Here is a 27,945-nt window from a genome sequence, read left to right on the forward strand (position 1 = left end):
CAAAGACTGAGCACCAGCAAGATTTATTGTGAAACGCGAAAGAACAAAGCTTTCACAGCTTGGAAAGGGACCCAAAGAGGTTGCTGTTGGTGGCTGGGGAGTGGCCAGCTTTTATTCCTTTATTTGTCCCTGCCCATGTCCTGCTGATTGGTCCATTTTACAGCACACTGATTGGTCCATTTTTACAGAGCACCGATTGGTGCATTTTACAGTGTGTTGATTGGCACATTTTACAAACCTCTAGCTAGCCACAGAGCACTGACTGCTGTGTTTTTCAATCCTAGCTACAGAGTGCTCATTGGTGCATTTTACAATCCTCTTGTAAGACAGAAAATTTCTCCAAGTCCCCACCATACCTAGAAGTCCAGCTGGCATCCTCTCAGTATGGCTGAATGTGGTGGTTCACACCTGTAATCCCAACACTTTGGGAGGCTGAGGTGGGTGGATCATCTGAGGTCAGGAGTTTGAGACCACCCTGGCCAACATGGTGAAACTCCACCTCTACTTAAAATACAAAAATTAGCCAGGCGTGGTGGTGCATGCCTGTAATCCCAGCTACTCAGAAGGCTGAGGCAGGAGAATCGCTTGAACCCAGGAAGTGGAGGTTGCAGTGAGCCAAGATGGCTCCACTGCACTCCAGCCTGGCGGACAGAGCAAGACTCCGTGTCAAAAAAAAAAAAAAAAAAAAAAAAAAAAAAAAAGCCAGGCATGGTGGCTCATCCCCGTAATCCCAGCATTTTGGGAGGCCAAGGTGGATGGATCACGAGGTGAAGAGATCGAGACCATCTTGGCCAACATGGCAAAACCCCGTTTCTACTAAAAATACAAAAATTAGGTACGTGTTGTGGCTCGCATCTGTAGTCCCAGCTACTCGGAGGCTGAAGCAGGAGAATCACTTGTACCCGAAAGGCAGAGGTTGCAGTGAGCTGAGATCGCACCACTGCACTCCAACCTGGCAACAGAGTGAGCCTCTGTCTCAAAAAAAAAAAAAAAAAAAAAAAAAAAAAGAAGAAGAAAAAAAAAAAGAGAGAAATAATGTATTATCAAAGTATACCATTTCCAATAGCAACAAAAATTATAAGGCACCTAGAAATATACATATAACAAAAGATGACTAGATGTTTTCTCAGAAAACTATGAAACATTTTTAAATGTAAAGGATACAAAACTAAACATACTCTTAACATACAACACAGCAGTCATGCTTTTTAATATTTAACCAAATGAGTTAAAAACTTATATCCACACAGAAAACCTGTGCATGGATGATTATAGCAGTTTTATGCATAATTGTCAAAACTTAGAAGCAACTAAGTTGTCCTTTAGTAGGTAAATGGATAAACTGTGGTACATCCATACAATTGAATATTATTCAACTCTAAAAATAAATGGGCTATCAAGCCACAGAAAGACATGGAGGAAACAAATGCATGTTACTAAGTGAAAGAAGGCAATCTGAGGCTGGGCACAGTGGCTTATGTCTGTAATCCCAGCGCTTTGGGAGGCCAAGGCAGGTGGATCATCTGAGGTCAGGCGTTTGAGACCAGCCTGGACAAGATGCTGAAACCCTGTCTCTACTAAAAATACAACAATTAGCTTGGCATGGTGGTGCGCACCTGTAATCCCAGCTACTTGGGAGGCTGAGGCAGGAGAATCGCTTGAACCCAGGAGGCAGAGATTGCAGTGAGCTGAGATCATGCTATTGCTCTCCAACCTAAGCAACAGAGCAAGACTCCATCTTAAGTAAAAAATAAAAATAAATAAATAAATAAGCCAATCTGAAAAGGCTACGTATTGCATGATTCCAACTAATTGACATTCTGGAAAAGGCAAAACTATGGAGACAGTAAAAAGGACAGTCATAGTCATGGGTTAAGGGGAAGGGAGGGATGAATAGGCAGAGCACAGATTTTTGTTGTTGTTGTATGTTCGTTTTTGTTTTTGTTTTTGTTTTTTCTTCTTTGCAATGGCACAATCTCCTTTCACTGTAACCTCTGCCTCCCAGGTTCAAGCCATTCTCCTGCCTCAGCCTTTCAAGTAGCTGGGGCTACAGGCATGCACCAGCACGCCTGGCTAATGTTTATATTTTTAGTAGAGACAGGGTTTTGCCATGTAGGCCAGGCTGGTTTCAAACTCCTGACTTGAGAGGTGAAGCCAGTTGGACTTCCTGGGGACTTGGAGAACTTTTCTGTCTTACAAGAGGATTGTAAAATGCACCATTCAACACTCTGTAGCTAGGATTGTAAAATGCACCAGTTAGTGCTATGTAACTAGCAAGGGAATTGTAAAATGCACCAATCAGCACTCTGTAACTAGCAAGGGGATCGTAAAATGCACCAATCAGTGACCTGTAAAATGCACCAATCAGCACTCTGTAAAACGCAGCAATCAGCAGGATCCTAAAAGTAGCCAATCACAGGGAGGATTGAAAAAAGGGCATTGTGATAGGACAGAAACGGAACACGGGAAGGGACAAATAAGGGAATAAAAGCTGGCCACCCCAGCCAGCAGCTGAAACCTGCTCCAGTCCCCTTCCAGGCTGTGAGAGTTTTGTCCTTTTGCTTTTCACAATAAACCTTGCTACAGCTCACTCTTTGGGTCTGTGCCATCTTTAAGAGCTGTAATACACCCCACAAAGGTCCACAGCTCCATTCTTGAAGTCAGTGAGACCACGAACCAGGTCCAGACAACCTCAGGTCGGCCTCCCAAAGTGCTGGGATTACAGGCGTGAGCCACCATGCCCGGCCCAGGGCACAGATTTTTAGGGCAGTGAAATCATTCTGTGTTATACTATACTGGTGGATACATGTCATTCACATTTGTCAAAACCCATAAAATGTGCAACACAAAGAGTGCAACCTAATGTAAACCATAAACTTTGGATGACGATGATGTGTCGTTGCAGGTCCATCAACTGCAACAAATGCATCACTCTGGTGGGGGATGCACCCCTTTGGTGTGGGAAATAAGGAATGTGGATACTGGGGAGGCTGTGTGTTGGTTGGCAGGGAGGCAAAGGATGTGTGGAAACTCAGATTTGCTGTGAACCTGAAACTTCTCTAAAAAATTAAGAAAAATCTAAATAAATGGAAATATTTAATTTGTTCATGGATACAAATATTCAATATAGTAATGTGGCAGTTAACCTATAATTAAATCTATAATTCCAAAGCTATTGCAACAAAACAAACTAATCATCGTTTTTCATGGAACTAGACAAACTGATTCCAGATCCATATGGATATAAAAAGGTCAGGCCAGGCGCGGCGGCTCATGCTTGTAATCCCAGCACTTTGGGAGGCCAAGGCGGGCGGATCACGAGGTCAGGAGTTCGAGACCAGCCTGGCTAACACAGTGAAACCCCGTCTCTACTAAAAATACAAAAATTAGCCAGGCATGGTGGCAGGCGCCTGTAATTCCAGCTACTCGGGAGGCTGAGGCAGGAGAATCGCTTTAACTTGGGAGGCATAGCTTGCAGTGGGCAGATGTGAGGCCAATGCACTCCAGCCTGGGCGACAGAGCTAGACTCCATCTCAAAAACAAAAAAAAAGTAATAATAATAATAAATAAAGGTCCACAAATAGGCAAGAAAGGACCAAAAGGGAAGGAAGGGAAAGAAGGAAGAAAGGAAAAAGGAACGGAAAGGAAAAGAAAAAAGCTAGAAATAAAATAACAATGCCAATTTAAACTCCACAACCGGCTGAGCACAGTGGCTCACGCCTGTAATTCCAGCATGTTGGGAGACAGAGACGGGCGGATCACCTGAAGTCAAAAGTTCGAGACCAGCCTGGCCAAACTGGCGAAACCCTGTCTCTACTAAAAATACAAAAATTAGCCAGGCAGGTGGCAGGCACCTGTAGTCTCAGCTACTTGGGAGGCTGAGGCAGGAGAATCGCTTGAACCAGGGAGACAGAGGTTGCAGTGAGCTGAGATCATGCCACTGCACTCAAGCCTGGGCAACAGAAGGAGACTCCGTCTCAAGAAAACACAAAATAAAGTAAAATAAATGAACCAGTTCTATATGTAGAAATATAATGTGACAAAACAAGTTGCAGTAATATATCTACAGAAAAATATTTTTAAATCACAGTTTTTAAAATTATTAAAATGATATTGCTTCTCAGCCTTTTGGCTAAGATCAAGTGTAAAAATTATCAAAATCACTTCACACCCATTAAAATGGCCACTATCACAAGAACAGGAAATAAGAACTCTTAATGAAGATGCAGAGCAATTGGAACCCTTAGGCCCTGGGTTCCAATTCTCTGAACATTGGGTTGGTGGGAATGGGGAATGATGCAGCCACTATGGAAAATGGTATGGAGGTTCCTCAAAAAATTAAGAATAGAATGACTATATGATCCAGCAAATATCATTTCTAAGTTTATGTCTAAAATAATTCAAAGCAGGATCTCAAAGAGATAGTTATACACCCATATTCGTTACAACATTATTCACAATAGCCAAGAGGTAGAGGCAACCCAAAAATGGCCATTGATGATGCATCAATAAAGAAAATGTGGTTTATTCACACAGTGGAATATTATACGGCCTTGAAAAAGAAAGGAAATCCAGTCACGTGCTGCAACATGGATGAACCTCAAGAACATTATGCTAAGTGAAATAAGCCAGTCACAAAAAGACAAATACTATGTGATTACACACATGTGAAGAATCTAAAGCAGTCAAAATTATAGAAGCAGAAAGTGGAAAGGTGGTTGCTGAGGGTGGAGGTGGGGGAGGGAGAATTCATGTTTAGTAGATACACAGTTTCAGTTTTGCAGCCAGAAAAAGTCCTAGATGTCTGTTTCACAAGCCTTTAAATACACTTAAGGCTACTGAACCTACACTTAAAATGAGTCAGGGAGTAAACTTAAAAGTTACATATTTTTCTAAGTACACAGAAGTAATCTTTTTAACCATTTCAAAGTATGCAACTCAGTGGTTTTTAGGATATGCAGATGTTTTGCAACCACCACCACTGCCTAATTCTAGAACATTTTTATCACCCCAAAAAAGGACCCCACACCCATTAATCAACCACTTGTGTTCTCCTCTTCCCCCTTGGCAGCCACTAATCTGCTTTCTGTCTCTGTGGATTTGTCTATTCTGTGTGAACGTAGTCATATAATACATAGCCTTTTGCAGCTGGCTTCTGTCACTTAAAACGTCTTCAAGTTTGATCTGGCCGGGCGTGGTGGCTCATGCCTGTAATCCCAGCAGTTTGGGAGGCCGAGGTGAGTGGATCACCTGAGGTCAGGAGTTTGAGACCAGAGCTGGCCAACATAGTGGAACCCTGTCTCTACTAAAAATACAAAAAATTAGCTGTACATGGTGATGGGTGCATAGTCCCAGCTACTTGGGAGGCTGTGGCAGGAGAATCGCCTGAACCTAGGAGATGGAGGTTGCAGTGAGCCAAGATCACATCACTGCACTCCAGCCTGGGTGACAGAATGAGACTCTTAAAAATAAATAAATAAATAAATAGAAAGACAATTGAACCATTTAAATAAATGAACCAGGCTGGGCGCAGTGGCTCACGCCAGTAATCCCAGCACTTTGGGAGGCCCAGGTGGGTGGATCACCTGAGGTCAGGAGTTCAAGACCAGCCTGGCCAACTTGGCTAAACCCCATCTCTACTAAAAATACAGAAATTAACCAGATGTGGTGGCAGGCACCTGTAATCCCAGCTACTCAGGAGGCTGAGGCAGGAGAATTGCTTGAACCTGGGAGGCAGACATTGCAGTGAGCTGAGATCATGTCACTGCATTCCAGTCTGGGCGACAGAGTGAGACTCTTGTCTAAAAACGGAAAGAAAGAAAGAAAGACAATTGAGCCACTAAAATAAATTACCCAGATTGGGAGTGGTGGCTCATGTCTGTAATCCCAGCACTTTGGGAGAACAAGGCAGGTGGATCACGTGAGGTCAGGAGTTCAAGACCAGCCTGGCCAACTTGGTGAAACCCCGCCTGGGCAACAGAAAGAGATTCCGTCTCAAAAAAAAAAAAAATTAAAAATTAAAAAATAAAGGAAAATAAATGAACCAGATCTATATGTAGAAATATAATGTGAGAAAACAAGTTGTGGTAATATACCTACAGAAAAATATTTTTAAATCACATTTTAAAAATTATTAAAATGATATCACTTCTTGGCCTTTGGGCTAAGATCAAGTGTAAAAATTATCAAAATAAAATCACTTCACACCCATTAAAATGGCCACTATCACAAGAACAGGAAATAAGAACTCTTAATGAAGATGCAGAGCAATTGGAACCCTTAGGCCCTGGGTTCCAATTCTCTGAACATCGGGTTGGTGGGAATGGGGAATGATGCAGCCACTATGGAAAATGGTATGGAGGTTCCTCAAAAAATTAAAAATAGAATGACTATATGATCCAGCAAATATCATTTCTAAGTGTACATCTGAAATAACTCAAAGCAGGATCTCAAAGAGACAGTTGCACACCCACATTCATTACAACATTATTCACAGTAGCCAAGAGGTAGAGGCAACCCAAAAATGGCCATTGATGATGCAACAATAAAGAAAATGTGGTTTATTCACACAGTGGAATATTATACGACCTTGAAAAAGAAAGGAAATCCAGTCACTTGCTGCAACATGGATGAACCTCAAGAACATTATGCTAAGTGAAATAAGCCAGTCACAAAAAGACAAATACTATGTGATTACACTCATGTGAAGAATCTAAAGCAGTCAAAATTATAGAAGCAGAAAGTGGAAAGGTGGTTGCTGAGGGTGGAGGCGGGGGAGGGAGAATTCATGTTTAGTAGATACACAGTTTCAGTTTTGCAGCCAGAAAAAGTCCTAGATGTCTGTTTCACAAGCCTTTAAATACACTTAAGGCTACTGAACCTACACTTAAAATGGGTCAGAGGGTAAACAATGTTAATTTTTTTAAAGTACATAAAAGTCATCATTTTAACCACTTTAAAATACATAACTCAGTGGTTTTTAGTATATGCAGATGTTTTGCAACCACCACCATTGCCTAATTCTAGAACATTTTTATCACCCCAAAAAGGAGCCCCGCACCCATTAATCAGCCACTTCTGTTCTCCTCTTTCCCGTTGGCAACCACTAATCTGTCTTCTGTCTCTGGATTTGCTTATTCTGTATAAAGGTAGTCATATAACATGTAGCCTTTTGCATCTGGCTTCTGTCACTTAAGTCTTCAAAGTTGATCTGGTGGGGTACGGTGGCTCACGCCTGTAATCCCAGCACTTTGGGAGGCCGAGGTGGGTGGATCACCTGAGGTCAGGAGTCCAAGACCAGCCTGACCAACATGGTGAAACCCTGTCTCTACTAAAAATACAAAAAATTAACCGGACGTAGTGGCGGGTGCCTGTAATCCCAGCTACTCGGGAGGCTGAGACAGGAGAATCGCTTGAACCCAGGAGATGGAGGTTGCAGTGAGCCGAGATCATGCCATTGCACTCCAGCCTGGGCAACAAGAGCAAAACTCTGTCTCAAAAAAAGAAAAAAAGGAAATAAGCCAGTCACAAAAGGACAAATACTATGTGATTACACTCATGTGAAGAATCTAAAGCAGTCAAAATTACAGAAGCAGAAAGTGGAAAGGTGGTTGCTGAGGGTGGAGGTGGGGGAGGGAGAATTCATGTTTAGTAGATACACAGTTTCAGTTTTGCAGCCAGAAAAAGTCCTAGATGTCTGTTTCACAAGCCTTTAAATACACTTAACGCTATTGAACCTGCACTTAAAATGGGTCAGAGGGTAAACAATGTTGCGTGTTTTTTTGAGTACATAGAAGTCATCATTTTAACCATTTTAAAGTATACCATTCAGTGTTTTTTAGTAGATGTAGATGTTTTGCAACCACCTCCACTGCCTAATTCTAGAACATCTTTATCACCCCAAAAAGGAACCGCACACCCATTAATCAGTGACTTGTATTCTACTCTTCCCCCTTGGCAACCACTAATCTGCTTTCTGTCTCTAAGGATTTGCCTACTCTGTATAAAGGTAGTCATATAATATTGTAGCCTTTTGCATCTGGCTTCTGTCACTTAAAATGTGTTCAAGGTTGATCACGCAGGGTGGGGTGGCTCACACCTGTAATCCCAGCACTTTGGGAGGCCGAAGCAGGCAGATTGCTTGAGCCCAGGAGTTCGAGACCTTCCTGGGTGACATGGCAAAACCTCATCTCTACAAAAAATACAAAAATTAGCCAGGTGTGCTGGTGCGTGCCTGTAGTCCCAGCTACTTGCAAGGCTAAGGTGGGAGGATGGTTTGAGCCCAGGAGGTAGACGTAGAGCAGAGATCGCACCACTGCACTGCAGTCTGGGTGACAGACCAAGCGCCTGTCTCAAAAAAAAAAAAAAAAAAAAAAAAAAGCCAATCCATGTTAGCATGGATTGGCACTTGATTTATTTTTATTGCTTAATAATATTTCATTATGCCGGGCGCGGTGGCTCAAGCTTGTAATCCCAGCACTTTGGGAGGCCGAGATGGGCGGATCACGAGGTCAGGAGATCGAGACCATCCTGGCTAACATGGTGAAACCCCGTCTCTACTAAAAATACAAAAAACTAGCCGGGCGAGGTGGCGGGCGCCTGTAGTCCCAGCTACTCGGGAGGCTGAGGCAGGAGAATGGCGTAAACCCCGGAGGCAGAGCTTGCAGTGAGCTGAGATCTGGCCACTGCACACTGCACTCCAGCCTGGGCGACAGAGCGAGACTCCGTCTCAAAAAAAAAATAATAATAATAATATTTCATTATATGGATAAGCCACATTTTGTTTATCCATTTATCAGTTGTTGGACATTTGGATTGTTTCCATTTTTTTTTTTTTTTTTTTTTTTTGGCTATGAAGAATAATGCTTCCATTTAACACACATTCTGTTTTGCTCATCGAAATAGATTGGAAGGAAACACATCAGATTAGTAGTAACAACTGCTCCTGGGAATGAAAGGAAGGGAGGAATTGGACTGGGCAGAGGAACAAAGGGGACTTCAGCTCTGTCTATGGTGTTCTATTTGTTTTATATATAAAAAAAAAATCTGAAGCAAAAATGTTAACAGTTGCTTATTCTGAGTGGTAAGCACATGGGTGTTAGTTAAGTTCACCTCTGAGCTTTCTATATTTTAAATGTTTAAACTAAAACAGTGCATACTCTGGACCTACACCTTCCTATAGCATCAGGGGGTTGTGGTGTCCAGGATAAGCAAACATTGACGTGTGGGGAAAGGCCAGAAGGAAGAGGCCAAGCCATGGCTAGAGGGGGCAGGCTAGAGGCCCTTTGAGACCCAAGGCAGAAGCTCTGACCCCACCCGCATGACTCTCCTGGGACCCCCCTCCAACCAGGTAGAGGGCCTAGATCTAATCTCCATGACTCCTCAAAGAAAAGCCAGGACAAGGTCCAAGTTGGGAGAGACTGTCTGCAACCCCATGTCTCCTGACTTCTCTGGGTGCTCTGAAAGGGGTCATCCACCCCACTGTCTTTACTTTCCACCTTCCTCAATCCTTTGCTTAGGACCATTACATCATTTGTGAGGCTGGGTGCAAAATGACAGTGTGGAGCCCCTTGCTCAAAGGCTGATGCCAAGGCAACTCCTAACTCCACAGGGGCAGCCACAGTCTGAGCAGTGTCAACATGCCAGGGACTGAGGCAGGAGCCATCAGGGTGAGTAACTAGGTGCATGCATCTGTTCACGCATGCTTCATTCAGATGAGTGCTTAGCATGTGCCAGGCCCAACTGGGCCCTGAACATAGAGAGGGTGAGCAAGACACAGTCCAGCTTTGAGAAGCTTACATTCTAGAGGGGGCATAGATGTAATCACAGACACACAAGAGATCATCACAAATGGCAGTAAGTGCTATGAAGGAAAAGTAGAAGGACCAGGAGATAACGATGGCAGGGTCCCCTGATCACAAGACTCCCAGGGAGGGACACTGGAGCCACGATCTGAGGGCCGTTATCTTAGCAAAAGAGGGGGATATAGTGCAAAGGTGAGATTGGGAAGAGCATTCCAGAATGTTCCTGGCAGATGAGCATGTGACATCTTCAAGGACCTGCAAGGCGAGTGTAGCTAGAGCCAGGGAGGGAGGGACAGAGAGCCCCCGATGAAACTGAAGAGAGGTCAAATTTCCTGAGCCTTGTTCTAGTACCATCGACGGTGGCTCCTCTTGTACTATCGTTTCCTTAATATTTTTCTTTAAATTGACTCCCTTTGTATCCTCTTAAGCAAGAATATTTATGAAATTAAAGAATGACATAACACTTCTATATTTCTGATTCACAGGTAAAATTTTAAAATGTCCTTCCTCATCCCACCTAAAATTGTCCACCTTATCACCTCAGTTTGGAAAGACTTTTGCCAACTCCTTTCTTAAGAGCCCTGGGAAGCCTCTAGCAGGATTTCAGCTGGGTGAGAGGCTGGTGACATGGTCTCATTTACGTTTCTGAAAAAGGACTCCGTCTGCCATGTGTAGAGTGGATTGCAGGGGGGATGGAGAAGGAGGTTGTTGCAGGTGTACGGGAGGAACCACTGGGGGATAAGATTTGGGTGTTCAGGAGGAGAGGGGAGCTGGCCTCTCCCACCAGTGTCTATACAAGCCCCGCTCTCCAAAACCAAAATCTTTCTTTTGTGTCCTTGTGCTGACTCAAGGCCAGTTCAGTGGGTTCTCCTGTGACCCTTCTGTCTCAGTGTCAGCTCCAGGATTCAGGACGGTGTGTCCAGTGCCCCTGTGAGAGCTCAGATCCCTGGGTCGGTCAGGCTGACCACAGTCAGGACTTTGGGTCACACCCAGTCAGGCCCTGTCGTTTCCAATACAACAAAAACAGCATCCACAGACGGGCCACTCTGTGCATGTTTCAGGAACTGAGTTATATTATTTCTTTCTTTCTCTCTCTCTCTCTCTCTTTCTTTCGCTCTCTTTTTCTTTCTTTTCATATGGTCTGGCTCTGTCACCCAGAATGTGATGCAGTGGTGTGAACACAGTTCACTGCAGCCTCAAACTTCTGGACTCCAATGATCCTCCCACGTCAGCCTCCTGAGTAGGTAGGACTACAGCCGTGTGCCACCACATCTGGTGAATTTTTTTTTTAAGAGATAGGGTCTTACTATGTTGCCCAGGCTAGGGAATTCCTGGGTTCTTGTGATCCTCCCAGCTCAGAAGTTATATGATGTCTATCACTCTATCACCTATGTGTTGATGACCTCTAAGTCCACACCCTTAACCACTGGGCCATACTGCTTTTTTTCTCCCTCATGACCCTTCTCTCACAGCCTGCCTCACTCCCAAACTTTCTACCGTCAGGAAGACTTGACTCCCTCTCACATTGCTTCCCTGAGGGCTTCTGTCAGCTCTCCCAGCCTCCTCTGGGAAGGGTCCTTCCCCATTACTGCTTCTAAACCATTGCTCCTCCAGTCTCCTGCAAAACAACAAAATCTCTACACTTTTACGACTCCTGCAAAACTGCCCTGTCCTCCTCCAGTTCACAAGGTATATGATGAAGGAGCTGGGGAAGGGGGATGCGGAAATGTGCCCACCATGAGCTAGATACCAGGGTGCAATGGTGACCAAGAGTGATACAACCTGGCACCCCCCATGCAATGGGGAAAGGAAGCAATTCCAGGACAACTACCCAAGGAAGGGAAGGAAACCTTTCTAGAGCAGGCGATTTCTGAGCTACAGATTTCAAAAAGGCTGGAGCAATGCTGGAAGGTGGTAAGCACAGTCATGGATTGGATAAGGAGGGAGAGGAAAGCAGAGGCAAGGAAAGGACAGTTCTGGAAGCCTTTGTTAAGACATTTAAAGTTTACTCTGGGCTGGGCACGATGCCTCACACCTGCAATCCTAGCACTTTGGGAAGCCAAGGTGGGTGGATCACCTGAGGTCAGGAGTTTGAGACCAGCCTGACCAACATGGTGAAACCCCATCCCTAATAAAAATACAAAAATTACCCGGGCATGGTGGTGGGCGCCTGTAATTCCAACTACTCAGGAGGCTGAGGCGGGAGAATCGCTTGAACCCGGGGGGCAGAGGTTGCGGTGAGCCAAGATAACGCCGCTTCACTCCAGCCTGGGTGAAAGAATGAAACTCCGTCTCAAGGAAAAAAAAAAACAAAGTTTACTCTGAGGGCAATGGAGAGTTACTGAAGCAATTCAGCAGGACTGGATTTAGATTTGTTTATTTATGCATACATACATATGTATATAAACATACATACATACATACACACACACACACGCACTTATTTAGAGACAAGGTCTCACTGTGTTGCCCAGACTGGAGTGCAGTGGTGTGATCATAGCTCACTACAGCTTCTAATTCCTGGGCTCAAGCAATCCTCTCACTGGGGCTATAGGCAGACGCCATCATGCTCAGATAATTTTGTGTGTGTGTGTGTGTGTGGAGGCCAGGGTCTTGCTCTGTTGCCCAGGCTGGTCTCGAACTCCTGGCTGCAAATGATCCTCCTGCCTTGGCCTCCTAAAGCATCTGGATTACAGATGTGAGTCACTTTGTCCAGCCTGGATTTGCATTTTAGAAAGATGCTGGCTGGGTGCGGTGGCTCGCACCTGTAATCCCAGCACTTTGGGAGGCGGAGGCAGGGGGATCACCTGAGGTCAGGAGTCTGAGACCAGCCTGACCAACATGGAGAAATCCCGTCTCTACTAAAAATACAAAATTAGCCAGGTGTGGTAGTGCATGCCTGTAATCCCAGCTACTCGGGGGGCTGAGGTAGGAGAATCGCTTGAACCCAGGAGGCAGGGGTTGCAGTGAGCCACACACTCCAGCCTGGGCAACAAGAGCGAAACTCCGTCTCAAAAAAAAAAAAAATTGGCTGGGAGCAGTGGCTGATGCCTGTAATCCCAGCACTTTGGGAGGCCGAGGAGGGCAGATCATGAGGTCAGGAGATTGAGATCATCCTGGCTAACATGGTGAAACCCCGTCTCTACTAAAAATACAAAAAAGAAAAAAAAAATTAGCCGAGTGTGGTGGCGGGTGCCTGTAGTCCCAGCTACTCAGGAGGCTGAGGTGGGAGAATGGCATGAACCCAGGAGGCAGAGCTTGCAGTAAGCCATGATAGCACCACTGCACTCCAGCCTTGGCAACAGAGCGAGACTCCATCTCAAAACAAAAAAAAAAAAAAAAAAGAAAGAAAGAAAGAGAAAGAAAGAAAGAAAGATGCCTCTGGCTGCTGTGGGAGAATGGAAGGGGATGGGAGGAGACCCAGGCTGAGAGACCGTTTGGAGTGAAAGGGAGAATTAGGATAGGCCTAGGGATCCCACAAGGTATGAGCAGGATATGGCTGGATGGGGGAGTAGAGTAAAAAGAGAAACAGGTTTATTCCCAGGCTCTTGTGATGTGGGCAATTGGGTGAATGGGGAGGACCAATTGAGTACCTGCCCTATGCTGGGAACTGAAGATGCTGGGAACTGAAGCACCAACAAGACCCACCAGACCCCTACCTTTGTAGAGCTTTCCCTTCAAATAAATGAATACATGACAGATTTTCATACATTCTGGGAAGGTAATAAGCAGAGCACCACGACAGAGAAACATAGAGGCACCTACTAAAGAAGAGTGACTTCCATGAGGAGGAGATGTGTGGGCTGAGACCTGGAGGATGAGAAGGCTCCAGCCAGAGAAAGTGAGTCCTGGAATAAAAATATAGCTAATGCAAAGACCCAAAGGGCCAGGGTAGCTGGAGGGGATGTCATACACCAGGGAGGAGTGCTTGGAGGAGAGCCTGGAGACTAAAGGCCTGAGTGTCACCATCAGGGCCCAGAGGAAGTGCCTGCAGTGTTCAATACACCAGGCAGGGACACAAGAGGAGGGGCAGGGAAAGACCCTCAGTTCAGCCTGGGGCTTCATGAATTTCAGGTGGCTCATGGTTCATCCAGGGAGCATGTTGGAGCTCGCTAGAGTGGAGCTGGGCTGTCAATGCGCCTGTGGGGGTCACTGGCATGGATGGTAATCAAAGTCAGGCGATTAGAGGAAACCACCCAGGGAGAGCAGCATAGAGAGCCAGGTTTAAACTTGAACCTGCAGCGGAATGACCTGGGGAGATTGTTAAAACACAGATTGGTGCCAGGCGTAGTAGTATGAGCTTGCAGTCCCAGCTGCTCCAGAGGCTGAGGCAGGAGAATCACTTAAGCCCAGCAGTTCAAGACCAGCCTGGGCTACATAGTGAGATTCTCACCATCATGTATCTTAAAACAAACAAACAAACATGCATTGCTGAGCTCCCACTCCTGAAGTTTCTGATTCAGTAAATCTTGGGTATTCCCAGGTGATTGTGAGCCTGCTGGCCCAGAGGCCACACTTCAAGAACCATTGATATTACATGGGAAGAGAGGACCTAACAGTAAGAAACAGGACCACGTAGAGGATGATAGAGAAAGACCAACTTGTGAAGACATTGCTGAGAAGGGGCAACTGGAGAGGTAAAACGAAGTTGTGTGGATAATTGAATAATATCTGTCTCCCCACTAGGCCATAAACTCTAGGAGGGCAGAAGTCAGGGCTGTTTTGGTCTCTATTGTATCCCCAGCACCTACCACAGATCCTGGTCCCAGAAGGCACCAGTGTTTGTGAAATGGAGGTGGGGAGATGTGAGTCAACTTACAGACGCCAAGGAAGGGAAACATTTCAAGGAAGAGGCAGGCAATGGTGTCAAATGCTCCAGAAAGGCAAATAAGATATGATCTGGGTACCCCTTGCCCACTTCAGCACCCCTCATTCTCAGCCAGTTTTTCCAGAAAACTGAGGTTATCCACCAGAAGCTGCCTCCCCTTTCCAGAATCCTCCTCCCATCCTTTATTTCTTTCCTCTCCTCCTTGGGAGGAACAGTGGAGGGCAATACACTCTTCTGTCCTGGCCTAATGCCTCCCCTAGAGCCCCAGGTCCCACCCCCTCCTTATTCCCTGGAGACTTGGCCCCATGACTCTTCACTCTCTTCGGGATCTTCCATCTTCTCCCTTCAACCAGCTCATCCTCAGCAACAAACACCCTCTAGTCACTGCCATCTTGAAAAGCCTCGCTGGTTGGATTTACAGTTGGAAATCCCACCTAGCTAGCACCACTGCCACCGTTGCCACCCCTCGGGTTACTCCTCAGCCCCCTCACTGGCCCTTCAGTGTGGGCATTCCAAAGGGTTCCAGTGTTTCACCTTCTCCCCTCCGCTGACTTCTGCCAACATGCAAATGCTGATGACTCACTAGCCTATGTGGTCATTTGTTCACTCAGCCAACATTTCTGGAGCAACCACTCTATTCCAGACATTGTGTCAGACAGTAGCGACACAATGGTGGAGAAGACATTGTCGCCTGACTCTGTGTGGTTTATAGTCTAGTAAGATAGGTGTGCTAGAATTGCTAGAGAACGATAGACAGAGAAGGTAAGTAGCAAAGCAAAGTGGAGGCAGTGCTACCTTAGACGAGATTGGCATGAAAGGCCTTCTAGGGGAGGTGATGTTGAAGGGGCACCTACAGAGTGAAAATGAGCCAGGCAGTAAAGAATCTGGCAAAGAGCCTTCCACGCAGAGGGAAGAGCAATTTGCAAAGGCCCTGAAATGCAAAGGGTTCAAGGAGTAGAAAAAAGGGCAGTGTGGCTGGAGCATCATAAAGAAAGCATGAAGTGGAATGAGACTGGGGAGGCAAGCATCAGTTAGCACATGCAGGGCCAGTAAGCCACAGTAAAGAGTCTGGATGCTCTTTTTATTTATTTATTTATTTATTTTTTGAGACGGAGTCTCGCTCTGTCACCAAGCTGGAGTGCAGTGACGAAATCTTGGCTCACTGCAACCTCAGCCTCCTGGGTTCAAGCAATTCTCCTGCCTCAGCCTCCTGAGTAGCTGGGATTACAGGCATGCACCACCACGCATGGCTAATTTTTTGTATTTTAGTAGAGACGTGGTTTCACCATGTTGGCCAGGATGGTCTTGATCTCCTGACCTTGTGATTCGCCTGCCTCAGCCTCTCAAAGTGCTGGGATTACAGGCGTGGCCACCATGCCCGGCCTATTTTTAATTTTTATTTTATTTTATTTTGTTTTATTTATTTACTTACTTATTTTTCTGAGATGGAGACTCTTTCTGTCACCCAGGCTGGAGTGCAGTGGTGCCATCTCGGCTCACTGCAACCTCCACCTCCTGGGTTCAAGCAATTCTCTCACCTCAGCCTCCCAAGTAGCTGAGATTACAGGTATGCGCCACCATGCCTGGCTAATTTTTGTATTTTTTGGTAGAGATGGGGTTTCACCATGTTGGTCAGGCTGGTCTTGAACTCCTGAGCTCAAATGATCCACCCGCCTTGGCCTCCCAAAGTGCTGGGATTACAGGTGTGAGCCACCACACCAGGCCATTCATTTCTTTATTTTTATTTTATTTTAATTAATTAATTAATTATTTGTTTGTTTGTTTGTTTGTTTGAGACGAAGTCTCCCTCTGTTGCCCAGGCTGGAGTGTAGTGGCACGATCTCGGCTCACTGCAAGCTCCACCTGCCGGGTTCACACCATTCTCCTGCCTCAGCCTCCCAAGTCGCTGGGACTACAGGCGCCCGCCACCACTCCTGGCTAATTTTTTGTATTTTTAGTAGAGACAGGGTTTCACCACGTTAGCCAGGATGGTCTCCTGACCTTGTGATCCACCTGCCTCGGCCTCCCAAAGTGCTGGCATTACAGGCATGAGTCACCGCGCCCAGCCCCAATTTTTTTGAGATAGGGTCTCACTCTGCAGCCCAGATTGAAGTGCAGTAGCACAATCACAGTTCACTGCATCACTGCAGCCTCAAACTTGAGTAGTTAGGACTACAGGCATGTGCCACCCGGCCTGGCTAATTAAAAGAAAAACAAAACTTTTTTTTTTTCTTTTTTTGTAGAGACGGGGTCTTGCAATGTGGCCCACGCTGGTCTCAAACTCCTGGCTTCAAGCAATACCTACTGCCTCAGCCTCCCAAAGTGCTGGGATTACAGGCGTGAACCACCTACTCTGGCTGCTGTGTGAAGAGCAGATTGCAAAGCAACAGGAGCTGCAACAGGCAGCAAATTTAGGAAGCTATTGTATTGATCCAGGTGGGAAATACAGACTTGCAACCTCTCTTCTGAGAGCTGCCTTCAGATACCCAGCTTTTCTCTGGACATCCGCCCTCCCTCCTGAGTCCCCATCTTTAACTCAGTCCACATCTTTTCACTGTCATCTACTCAATGCCCTAAACTAAAAACCTAGGAGTGTCTTTTTCTCCCCCACTCTCTATTGCATGCAATCACTAACTCCTGTTGACTTTATTCCTAAATTTCCCTGGGATAAATCCTTTTTTTGTCTGTCCCTACTGCTATTGTCCTCATTTGAATTCCATTAAATAGCCTTCTCATGAGTAACCTCTTCCCTTCTCTTATGGGTTAAATTGCGCCCCCTCTCACTCTACCAGAAAAAAAAAAAAAAAAAAAAGATTTGCTTAAATCCTAATCCCCAGAATGGGACCTTGTTTTTGTAGGGGAGAAAAAGTAATGTCTTTTCCCCACCATTGCAAGGTTCATGGCTGACACCCCTATAACAAAAGACAGATGAACAAAAAGAGAAAAGCACAACACATTTATTTTACCAAAGTTTTATATGACTTGTGAGCCTTCTGAAGTGAAGACCCAATGACCCAGGAAAAGGTAGAGTAAATTATATCAGGAAAAAGAGAATGGCCCACAAGTCTCTTCTGGAGAGAAGTTTTCTGGCTTCTTCAGTGAGTTGATTACTCTCCCCTTGGACTTACAGTGATGGAACTTATTTGTGAGATGCCTGCCTCCTGTGCTGTTCATCTCAACCTCCCCAGTATCCAGCATACAATATATGTCAGATAATTGCTAGATGAATGGGTGGGTGGGTGGATGGATGGATGGATGGATGGATGGATGGATAGATGGACAGATGAGTGGATAGATGGATGAGTGGATGGATGGATGAGTGGATGGACAGATGGGTGGGTAGGTAAATGGGTAGATGAGTGGGTGGATGGATAAATAGTTAATTCTCCTTTATAACCTACCCAAGACCCTCTCTGTACTTCATTCAGAGTTCATTGTTCTTTCATTTTTGGATTTTTTGTGCCTAATGCCTATGCCATTTCTTTCACTAGACTGTGAACTACTTCAGAGAAGGGTCTGTGTCTGCTCCGTGGTAGCTACCCTTTCAGAGCCAACACTTACAAAAGCGGTGGTGGTGGGGGGTTGTTTTTTGGAGAGGGGGTCTTGCTCTGTCACTCAGGCTGGAGTGCCGTAGCACAATCACAGCTCACTGCAGCCTCAACCTCCCAGCCCAAGTGATCTGCTCACCTTATCCTCCCAAGTAGCTGGGACCACAAGCATGAAACATTATGCCCATCTAATTCTTTTTTTTTTTTTTTTTTTTTTTTTAGAGACAGGATCTCACTATGTTGCCCAGGCTGGTCGCAAACTCCTGGCCTCAAGCGATCTTCCTACCTTGGCTTCCCAAAGTGCTGGAATTACAGGCATGAATGAACCACCATTCCTAGCCTACAAATGTGGTTTTATTGAGGTTTTATTGAGTCCACACAATAATTCTTTGAGGCCGGGTGCGGTGGCTCAAGCCTGTAATCCCAGCACTTTGGGAGGCTGAGACAGGCGGATCACGACGTCAGGAGTTCGAGACCATCCTGGCTAACACGATGAAACTCCGTCTCTACTAAAAAATACAAAAAAAAACTAGCCGGGCGAGGTGGTGGGCGCCTGTAGTCCCAGCTACTCGGGAGGCTGAGGCAGGAGAATGGCGTAAAAACCCGGGAGGCGGAGCTTGCAATGAGCTGAGATCCGGCCACTGCACTCCAGCCTGGGCGACAAAGCGAGACTCCGTCTCAAAAAAAAAAAAATTCTTTGAAGCAGACAGTCAAATATATCATTGAGATGTAATTCACATACCATACAATTCACCTATCTAAAGTGTGCAGTTCAATTGTTTCTAGTATACTTACAGTTGTACAACCATCATCATGATCGATTTTCTCTTCCTTTTTTTTTTTTTTTTTTTTTTTTTAGAAACAGGCTCTAGCTGTGTGAGCCAGGCTGGAGGCTGGAGTGCAGTGGCATAATCATAGCTTGCTGCAGGCTTTAGCTTCTGGGCTCAAAGCAATCTTCCTACCTCAGCCTCCTAATAGCTGGGACTACAGGCATGTACCACAAAGCCTGGCTATCATAATCAATTTTAGAACATTTTCATCACGCCCACATGAACCACCCCCCCACATCCATTAGCGGTCATTTCCCATTTCCTCTTGAATCTCCCCACCCCAAGCCCTAGGAACTATCAGTCTCCTTCCTGTCTCTAAGGGTTTTCTTCTTCTAGACATTTAATAGAAATGGAATCATGCAATATACAGTCTTTTGTGACTGGCTTCTTTCACCTAGCATGGTTCTTCATATTGTAGCATGTACCAATACTGTATTTTTTATTGCTGAATAATCTTGCATTGTACAGATATCATAATTCCGTGGGGCTAGAGTGGGGCAGAGTGGGTCGTGGCCGGACACAATAGAGTGAAGCTTCTCAAACTATTTGGGATTTTGTGTGTGTGTGTGTGACAGAGAGAGACAGGGTCTTGCTCTGTTGTCCAGGCAGGAGTGTAGTGGTGTGATCGTGGCTCACTGCAGCCTGGACTTCCAGGACCAAGTTGTCCTCCCACCTCACCACCTTGCCTCATGCCCCAGTGGCTGGGACCACAGGCACGTGCCACCACGCCCAGATAATTTTTCATGTTTTTTGTAGAGATGAGGTTTTGTCATGTTGCTGGGGCTGGTCTCAAACTCCTGGGCTCAAGTGATCCACACACGTCGGCCTCCCAAAGTGCTGGGATTTAGAGGCCTGAGCCACTCATGCCTGGCTGTATTGGGGATCTTGATAAAATGAATATTCCAATTCCATAAGTCCTGAGATTCTGCGTTTCTTTTTCTTTCTTTCTTTCTTTCTTTCTTTTTTTTTTTTTTTTGTTTGTTTGTTTATTTTTGAGATGGAGTCTCGCTCTGTCACCAGGCTGGAGTGCAGTGGCGAGATCTTAGCTCACTGCAACCTCCACCTCCCAGGTTCAACCAATTCTCCTGCCTCAGCCTCCCGAGTAGCTGGGACTACAGGCGCCCACCACCACACCCAGCTAATTTTTGTATATTTAGTAGAGATGGGGTTTCACCATGTTGGCCAGGATGGTCTCGATCTCCTGACCTTGTGATCTGCCCGTCTCGGCCTCCCAAAGTGCTGGGATTACAGGCATGAGCCACTGTGCCCGGCCGAGGCTCACTCTTTTCTTTCTTTCTTTCTTTCTTTCTTTCTTTCTTTCTTTCTTTCTTTCTTTCTTTCTTTCTTTCTTTCTCTCTTTCTCTCTCTCTTTCTCTCTTTCTCTCTCTTTCTCTCTCTCTTTCTCTCTCTCTCTTTCTCTCTCTCTCTTTCTCTCTTTCTTTCTTTCGGAGTCTTGCTCTGTTGCCCAGGCTGGAGTGCAGTGGTGTGATCTCGACTCATTGCAACCTCTGCCTCCCAGGTTCAAGTGATTTTCCTGCCTCAGCCTCCAGAGTAGCTGGGATTACAGGTGCCCACCACCATGCCTGGCTAATATTTTTTTGTTGTTGTTGTATTTTTAGTAGAGATTGGGTTTCACCATGTTGGCCAGGCTAGTCTTGAACTCCTCACCTCAGGTGATACACCCACCTCGGCCTCCCGAAGTGCTGAGGCGTGAGCCACCGCACCTGGCCAAGGCTCTTTCTCATAGAAGGCATCCTTATGGTTTTGATCACACTGGTTGCCAAGGTCACTTCCTTCTGGGTGGGCCAGTTCTTTCTGGACATCAAATTGCAAATGAGAAGTCAACATGGTAAGTATGAATTAGAGCAAGAGTAGCTGGCTACTTTTTTTTTTTTTTTTTGATACGGAATCTCACTGTTGTCAGGCTGGAGTGCAGTGGCGCGGTCTCTGCTTGCAACCTCCAACTCCCTGGTTCAAGTGATTCTCCTGACTAAGCCTCCCGAGTAGCTGGGATTACAGGCACACGCCACCACGCCCATCTAATTTTGGTATTTTTAGTAGAGACAGGGTTTCACCTTGTTGGCCAGGCTGGTCTTGATCTCCTGACCTCGTGATCCACCCTCCTCGGCGTCCCAAAGTGCTGAGATTACAGGCGCGAGCCACCGCGCCCGGCCAGCTGGCTACTTTTGAAGGATGATTTGGTACAGCTGTAAGTGGAGCCTGCCGAGCCATCCTTCTTTTCTCTGGATCTGTTTCTGGGTCAGAGCCAGATCATAGGTCAGGAAGCTAAGCCACTTGCCTGCAGAGCTATCCTGGGCAGCATGCACGTCCCCTTCTCTCCTGAGCATCCCTCTTCCTGCTTTTGGTCATGACTTTCATGACAGGCACCTGGTCCCAGGTGCTCAGGGACTGGGTTGCTGAACATGCTTCCTGTTGACATGAGATGAATTTATGAGTATGAACTGCTTTGCTAGCAGAGCACTGTGGCTCATGCCTGTAATCTCAACATTTTGGGAGGCTGAGGCAGACGGATTGCTTGAGCCCAGGACTTCAAGACCAAGCTTGGCAACATGGGCAACATAGTGAGACAATGTCTCTTAAAAAATAATTATTATTATTATTTTATTATTACTATTATTATTTGAGACAGAGTGTCACTCTGTCGCCCAGGCTGGAGTGCAGTGGTGCAATCTCGGCTCACTGCAACCTTCATCTCCTGGGTTCAAGCAATTTGCCTGCCTCAGCCTCCCAAGTAGTTGTGGCTACAGGCACACGCCATAACACCTGGTTAATTTTTGTATTTTTAGTAGAGATGGGGTTTCACCATGTTGGCCAGGCTGGTCTCGAACTCCTGACTCCCAAACTGCTGGGATTACAGTAGTGAACCACCTTACCTGGCCAAAAAATATTTTTTAAAAATTAGCTGGGCATGATAACACACACCTGTAGTCCCAGCTACTCAGGAGGCTGAGGTGGGAGGGTCACTTGAGCCCACAAGGTCGAGGCTGCAGTGAGCTGTGATTGTGCCACTGCACTCCAGCCTGGGCAATAGAGTGAGACCCCACTTAAAAAAAAATTTAGGGCCGGGCGCGGTGGCTCAAGCCTGTAATCCCAGCACTTTGGGAGGCCGAGACGGGCGGATCACTAGGTCAGGAGATCGAGACCATCCTGGCGACACGGTGAAACCCCATCTCTACTAAAAAATACAAAAAAACTAGCCGGGCGAGGCGGCGGGCACCTGTAGTCCCAGCTACTCGGGAGGCTGAGGTAGGAGAATGGCGTAAACCCGGGGGGCGGAGCTTGCAGTGAGCTGAGATCCGGCCACTGCACTCCAGCCTGGGCGACAGAGCCAGACTCGTCTCAAAAAAAAAAAAAAAAAAAAAAAAATTTAGGCTGGGCATGGAGACTCAGGCCTGTAATCCCAGCACTTTGGGAGGCTGAGGCGGGCAGATAACGAGCTCAAGAGATTGAGACCATCCTGGCCAACATGGTGAAACCCCGTCTCTACTAAAAATACAAAAATTAGCTGGGCATGGTGGTGTGTGCCTGTAATCCCAGCTGCTTGGGAGGCGGGAGTAGGAGAATCACTTGAACCCGGGAGGCGGAGGTTGCAGTGAGCCGAGATCTCGCCACTGCACTCCAGTCTGGCGACAGAGCAAGACTCTGTCTCAAAAAAAAGAAAAAAAAGAAATGCTTTGTCACCTTTAAGGGCCATCCACAAGAGGCACAATCGTGGAGAGTCTGTGTTAGTTTGGGTCCTCAGAAACAGACACCAAGATGGCGTTAGATGTGCAAGAAATTTATTTGGGAAAATCCTGTAAGGAAAAAGGGAGGGGAATGGAGTAGAAGTAGGTGGGGCAAGGCTTCATACCATGATGCAGGTCTGATAGCTGTGTTAAAGAATAAAATTGTTCAAGGATACTTGTTAAAACATGATAAGGAAGACTTTACTCAGGACCATCTTGCAGTGGGGGAGACTGGGCTCCACTCTGAATACAGCATGGACAAGAGGGAATTGACTGCAAAGGAGCAGGGTGGGGGTCAGTGGATGGAAATTTTCTAAGAGGAAGTATCAGAAGTAAGGAGAATTCTGGCTAAACAGACCTAACAGGATTCTTGTTGAATGCAGGCCTGGGTGATCACACATCACCTCGGGGATGGTGGAAGATGAGGAAGCTGATATCCAGGATTGGTGGGGGGGGTCTGGCTAAACTGACTCAGCAGCGTTCTTTTGTTAAAGCTGGATTTCACAAGGAAGTGCACAGATTGGCCTAGGAGAAGTTTCAGAAGTCTGACTAGGCTAGGCGCAGTGGCTCATGCCTGTAATGCCAGCACTTTGGGAGGCTGAGGCGGGCGGATCGCTTGAGGGAGTTCAAGACCAGCCTGGCCAACATGGCGAAACCCCATCTCTACCAAAAAACATAAAAATTAGCTGGGCATGGTGACATGCCCCTGTAATCCCAGCTACCTGGGAGGCTGAGGCACGAGAATTGCTTGAACCCGGGAAGCGGAGGTTGCAGTGAGCTGAAATCACACCACTGCACTCCAGCCTGGATGACAGCGAGACTCCACCTCAAATAAAACAAAAAAAACCTGACTAAAGTTTGGCCAAGCAAAGAATCTTGGTCAGCTTTGCGAAAAAAGTGGAAGAGAAGGTTGGGTACAAAGAGCCTCACACTGTACCAGTTTTGAGAGAATCTTGGCCTGGTAGATGAGGAGGTCTCAAGCAATGGATATGTATTAGAAGAGTCCCGTGCCAGGCAGGAATAGGCTGGCATTTATGCTTCCACTATGCTCACCGTTGGCTGGAGTGGCCTGGTGGAAGCTACATGAACATGATAGGGGATCCAAAGGGACAATAGCTATCAATCAAGTACACACCCCACGGCAGCGTCTCTTGAAGGAGTTAGGAGCAGCACACTTCTGTGGCTGCCATACTTTTCTACCAGCTGCCAGGGGCCAGGCCACAAGCAGGTTACTCAACTGCCTGAGCCTCAGGTCTCTCTCTGCAAAGTGGTGATGGAACCTACTTTCCTTGACTGTTGTGAACATTAAGTAAAATGATGCAGCCGGGCGCGGTGGCTCACACCTGTAATCCCAGCACTTTGTGAGGCCAAGGAGGGCAGATCACCTGAGGTCAGGAGTTTGAGACCAGCCTGGCTAACATGATGAAACCCGTTTCTACTAAAAATACAAAAAAATTAGCCGGGCATGGTGGCATGTGCCTGTAATCCCAGCTACTCAGGAGACTGAGGCAGGAGTATCGCTTGAACCCAGGAGGCAGAGGTTGCAGTGAGCCAAGATTGTGTCATTGTACTCCAGCTTCGGCAACAAGAGGGAAACTCCATCTCAAAAAAAAAAAAAAAGAAAAGTAAAATGATGCATGTATGCCCCAGTAAATGTTAGTTTTTGGTTATTTATTTATTTTTAGAGACAGGGTCTTGCTTTGTCACCCAAGCTGGAGTGCAGTGGTGTGATCACGACTCACTGCAGCCTCAAATTCCTGGGCTCAAGTGGTTCAGTGATCCTCCTGCCTTAGCTTCCCAAGTAACTAGGACTATAGGTGCATGCCACCATGTCTGGCTTATTTATTTATTTATTTATTTATTTATTTATTTATTTATTTTTTGGGACAGAGTTTCGCTATTGTTGCCCAGGCTGGAGTGCAATGGCACGATCTTGGCTCACTGCAACCTCTGCCTCCCAGGTTCAAGCAATTCTCCTGCCTCAGCCTCCCGAGCAGCTGGGATTACAGGCATGCACCACCACACTCGGCTAATTTTTTTTTTTTTGTATTTTTAGTAGAGATGGGGTTTCTCCATGTTGGTCAGTCTGGTCTCGAACTCCCAATCTCAGGTGATCCACCCGGCCTCCCACAGGGTTGGGATTACAGGCATGAGCTACCGCGCCCGGCTCTGGCTAATTTTTTAAATGTTTGTAGAGATTGGGTCTCGCTATGTTGCCCAGGCTTGTCTTGAACTCCTAGCCTCAAGTTATTGTAGGCAGCATTAGAGTTAGAGCAAGAAAATATTTAAGTCTCAACCCACTCTTGCCAGCTTTGTTATCTTGGCCAGTTACTCTACAGGGCTTACAGCAGTGCCTGGCAGGTAGGACGCACTGTGTAGTAGTGGCTATTTATGTCATTATTTCCAAATAATAGTATTGGGTCAATTACTTCTGGGAAAGGTCATACTGTAGAATGGCATTCAAGGACCCCTGTAAGATCTCAACTTTACTTTTCAGTTGTCTTCCTCACTAGACACATGCACACACACATACACACTTCTGAGTTCTAGTCCTATTCAGCTGCTCACAGCAACCTTGAACATGTCACATTGTAATCATATAGTATTATTATCCACTGTCGATTAAATGCTTACTGTGTGCCTAGCACCATGTAAAGGTTTACATATATTATCTTATACCATTTCTAATCCACTGATGAGGAAACTAAGGCCAAGGACTGGGAAATGACTTACCCAAGCTCATAAATGACTTGTCTGCCTCTGGGCTTCTATTTGCAGAATGCTCTCCCCACTTCCACTCCAAAACACTATCTTCCTGGCCAGGCATGGTGGCTCACACCTGTAATCCTAGCACTTTAGGAGGCTGAGGTGGGAGGATCTCTTGAGGAGTTCGAGATCAGCCTGGACTACATAGTGAGACCCCGCCTCTACTACAACAACAACAACAACAACAAAAACTATCTTTTTCTAAAGGTCCAGCTCCATGGTCACCTCCAGGAAGCCTTCTCTGATCACCACCCTTGGTACAGATAATCTGTCTCTTTCGCCTGGAGCCCCTGTCTGCGGCGCCCATCTCCATATGCCTTGGGATGTGATAATTGATCCAGGTGTCAGTTGATCACTACACTGTGACCAATTCCAGGAAAGGAATAATGTCTTACTCATCTTTGTAGCCGGTGTACAGCCTGGGGACCTGAACAGGAGAACAGCAGTTATGAATCTCCTCGTTCATACCCCTGATCTCCACAGATGATGGATTTTCTACATTTGTTTCAGCTTTTAATACCAGGTTCTGGGCCGGGCGCGGTGGCTCATGCCTGTAATCCCAGCACTTTGGGAGGCCGAGGCGGGCGGATCACGAGGTCAGGAGATCGAGACCATCCTGGCTAACACCGTGAAACCCCGTCTCTACTAAAAATACAAAAAATTAGCTGGGCACGGTGGCGGGCACCTGTAGTCCCAGCTACACGGGAGGCTGAGGCAGGAGAATGGTGTGAACCAGGGAGACGGAGCTTGCAGTGAGCTGAGATCGTGCCACTGCACTCCAGCCTGGGCAATAGAGCGAGACTCCGTCTCAAAAAAAAAAAAAAATACCAGGCTCTTGGTCATGCCACACACACATTTAGTCCCGGTTTGAGGTCTGAAAATGATCTTGACACATAGCAGGTGCTCAATAAATGGTGGTGTCTTCATTCGTTTTTTGCTGCTATAACAGAATATCACAGATTGGGTAGTTTATGAAGAACAGAGATTCATTTCTCATAGTTCTGGAGGCTGGGAAATCCAAGACTGAAGGGCCTTCATCTGGCCAGGGCCTTCTGTCATCCCATGGCAGAAGGTGGAAAGACGAGGGACGAGGAAGTATGTGGTGGGGAGGGAAAGGGCTGAGCTCTTCCTTTTATTGGGAACCCACTCCTTTGATAATAGCATTAATCCATTCATTAGGGCAGAGCCCTTTTGACCTAACCACCTCTTTTTTTTTTTTTTTTTTGAAATGGAGTCTTGCTCTGTCGCCCAAGCTGGAGTGCAGTGATGCGATCTCGTCTCACTGCAAGCTCCACCTCCCAGGTTCATGCTATTCTCCTGCCTCAGACTCCTGATTAGCTGGGACTACAGGCGCCCGCCACCACGCCCGGCTAATTCTTTGTACTTTTAGTAGAGACAGGGTTTCACTGTGTTAGCCAGGATGGTCTCGATCTCCTGACCTTGTGATCCACCTGCCTCGGCCTTCCAAAGTGCTGGAATTACAGGTGTGAGCCACTGCGCCCAGCCTGCTCTCCATTCTTTTTTTTTTTTTTTTTTTTTTTTTTTTTTTTTGAGACAGAGTCTCCCTCTGTCCCACAGGCTAGAGTGCAGTGTTGCAATCTCAGCTCGCAGCAAGCTTGGCCTTCCGGTTTCACCCCATGCTCCTGCCTCAGACTCCTGAGTAGCTGGGACTACAGGCGCCTGCCACCACGCCTGGCTAACTTTTTGCATTTTCAGTGGAGATGGGGTTTCACTGTGTTAGCCAGGATAGTCTCGATCTCCTGACCTCATGATTCACCTGCCTTGGCCTCCCAAAGTGCTGGCATTACAAGCGTGAGCCACTGCGCCCGGCTGCCTGGTCTGTATTCTTTTTTTTTTTTTTTTGGACGGAGTCTTGCTCTGTCACCCAGGCTGGAGTGCAGTGGCGCCATCTCGTCTCACTACAAGCTCCGACTCCCGGGTTCACGCCATTCTCCTGCCTCAGCCTTCCGAGTAGCTGGGACTACAGGCATCCGCCACCACGCCCGGCTAATTTTTTGTATTTTTAGTAGAGACAGGGTTTCACCGTGCTAGCCAGGATGGTCTTGATCTCCTGATGTCATGATCCACCTGCCTTGGCCTCCCAAAGTGCTGGGATTACAGGCATGAGCTACCGTGCCCGGCCACCTGGTCTCTATTCTTAAAAGGACTTACTGAGCCCATCACACAGGTGGGGAGGCTTGGAGATGTGACGACCACTGTCTAAAGTTGTGCAGCCTGTCTTGGTGCTTGGGCCAGACCTCTAGGATCTCCGAGACCCTGTCTCTGGACAAGGAGAGTCTTCCTCCCTGAGCGGCAGAGCCGTTGTTGCTTATAGGAAATCGAGCTTTTGCAGGTAGAATTGGCCTCTTGCTGGGTGGATAGGGCTGGGGTTTCCTTGCTCTTACCTTCAGGTTCAAAGCTTTT

At 46.5% G+C, this 27,945-nt stretch overlaps 1 long non-coding RNA gene across 2 annotated transcripts in view; it reads left to right on the plus strand.

The window, feature by feature from the left end:
- The window catches only part of LOC123569191 (uncharacterized), a 26,845-nt gene extending 9,472 nt beyond the window's left edge, over positions 1-17,373 (plus strand). Inside the window, exons 1-3 of one of the 2 annotated variants that reach the window (XR_006692792.3) lie at positions 13,504-13,644; positions 14,287-14,440; positions 16,875-17,373. This is a non-coding gene — a long non-coding RNA (uncharacterized lncRNA). Of the gene's footprint in view, positions 1-13,503; positions 13,645-14,286; positions 14,441-16,874 lie in introns of those variants that run through there. The other variant, XR_012422107.1, reaches the window with a different exon arrangement.
- Positions 17,374-27,945: the final 10,572 nt, after the last annotated feature.

This window comes from Macaca fascicularis, chromosome 1, assembly GCF_037993035.2.
Source record: "Macaca fascicularis isolate 582-1 chromosome 1, T2T-MFA8v1.1".
Lineage (NCBI taxonomy): Eukaryota > Metazoa > Chordata > Mammalia > Primates > Cercopithecidae > Macaca > Macaca fascicularis.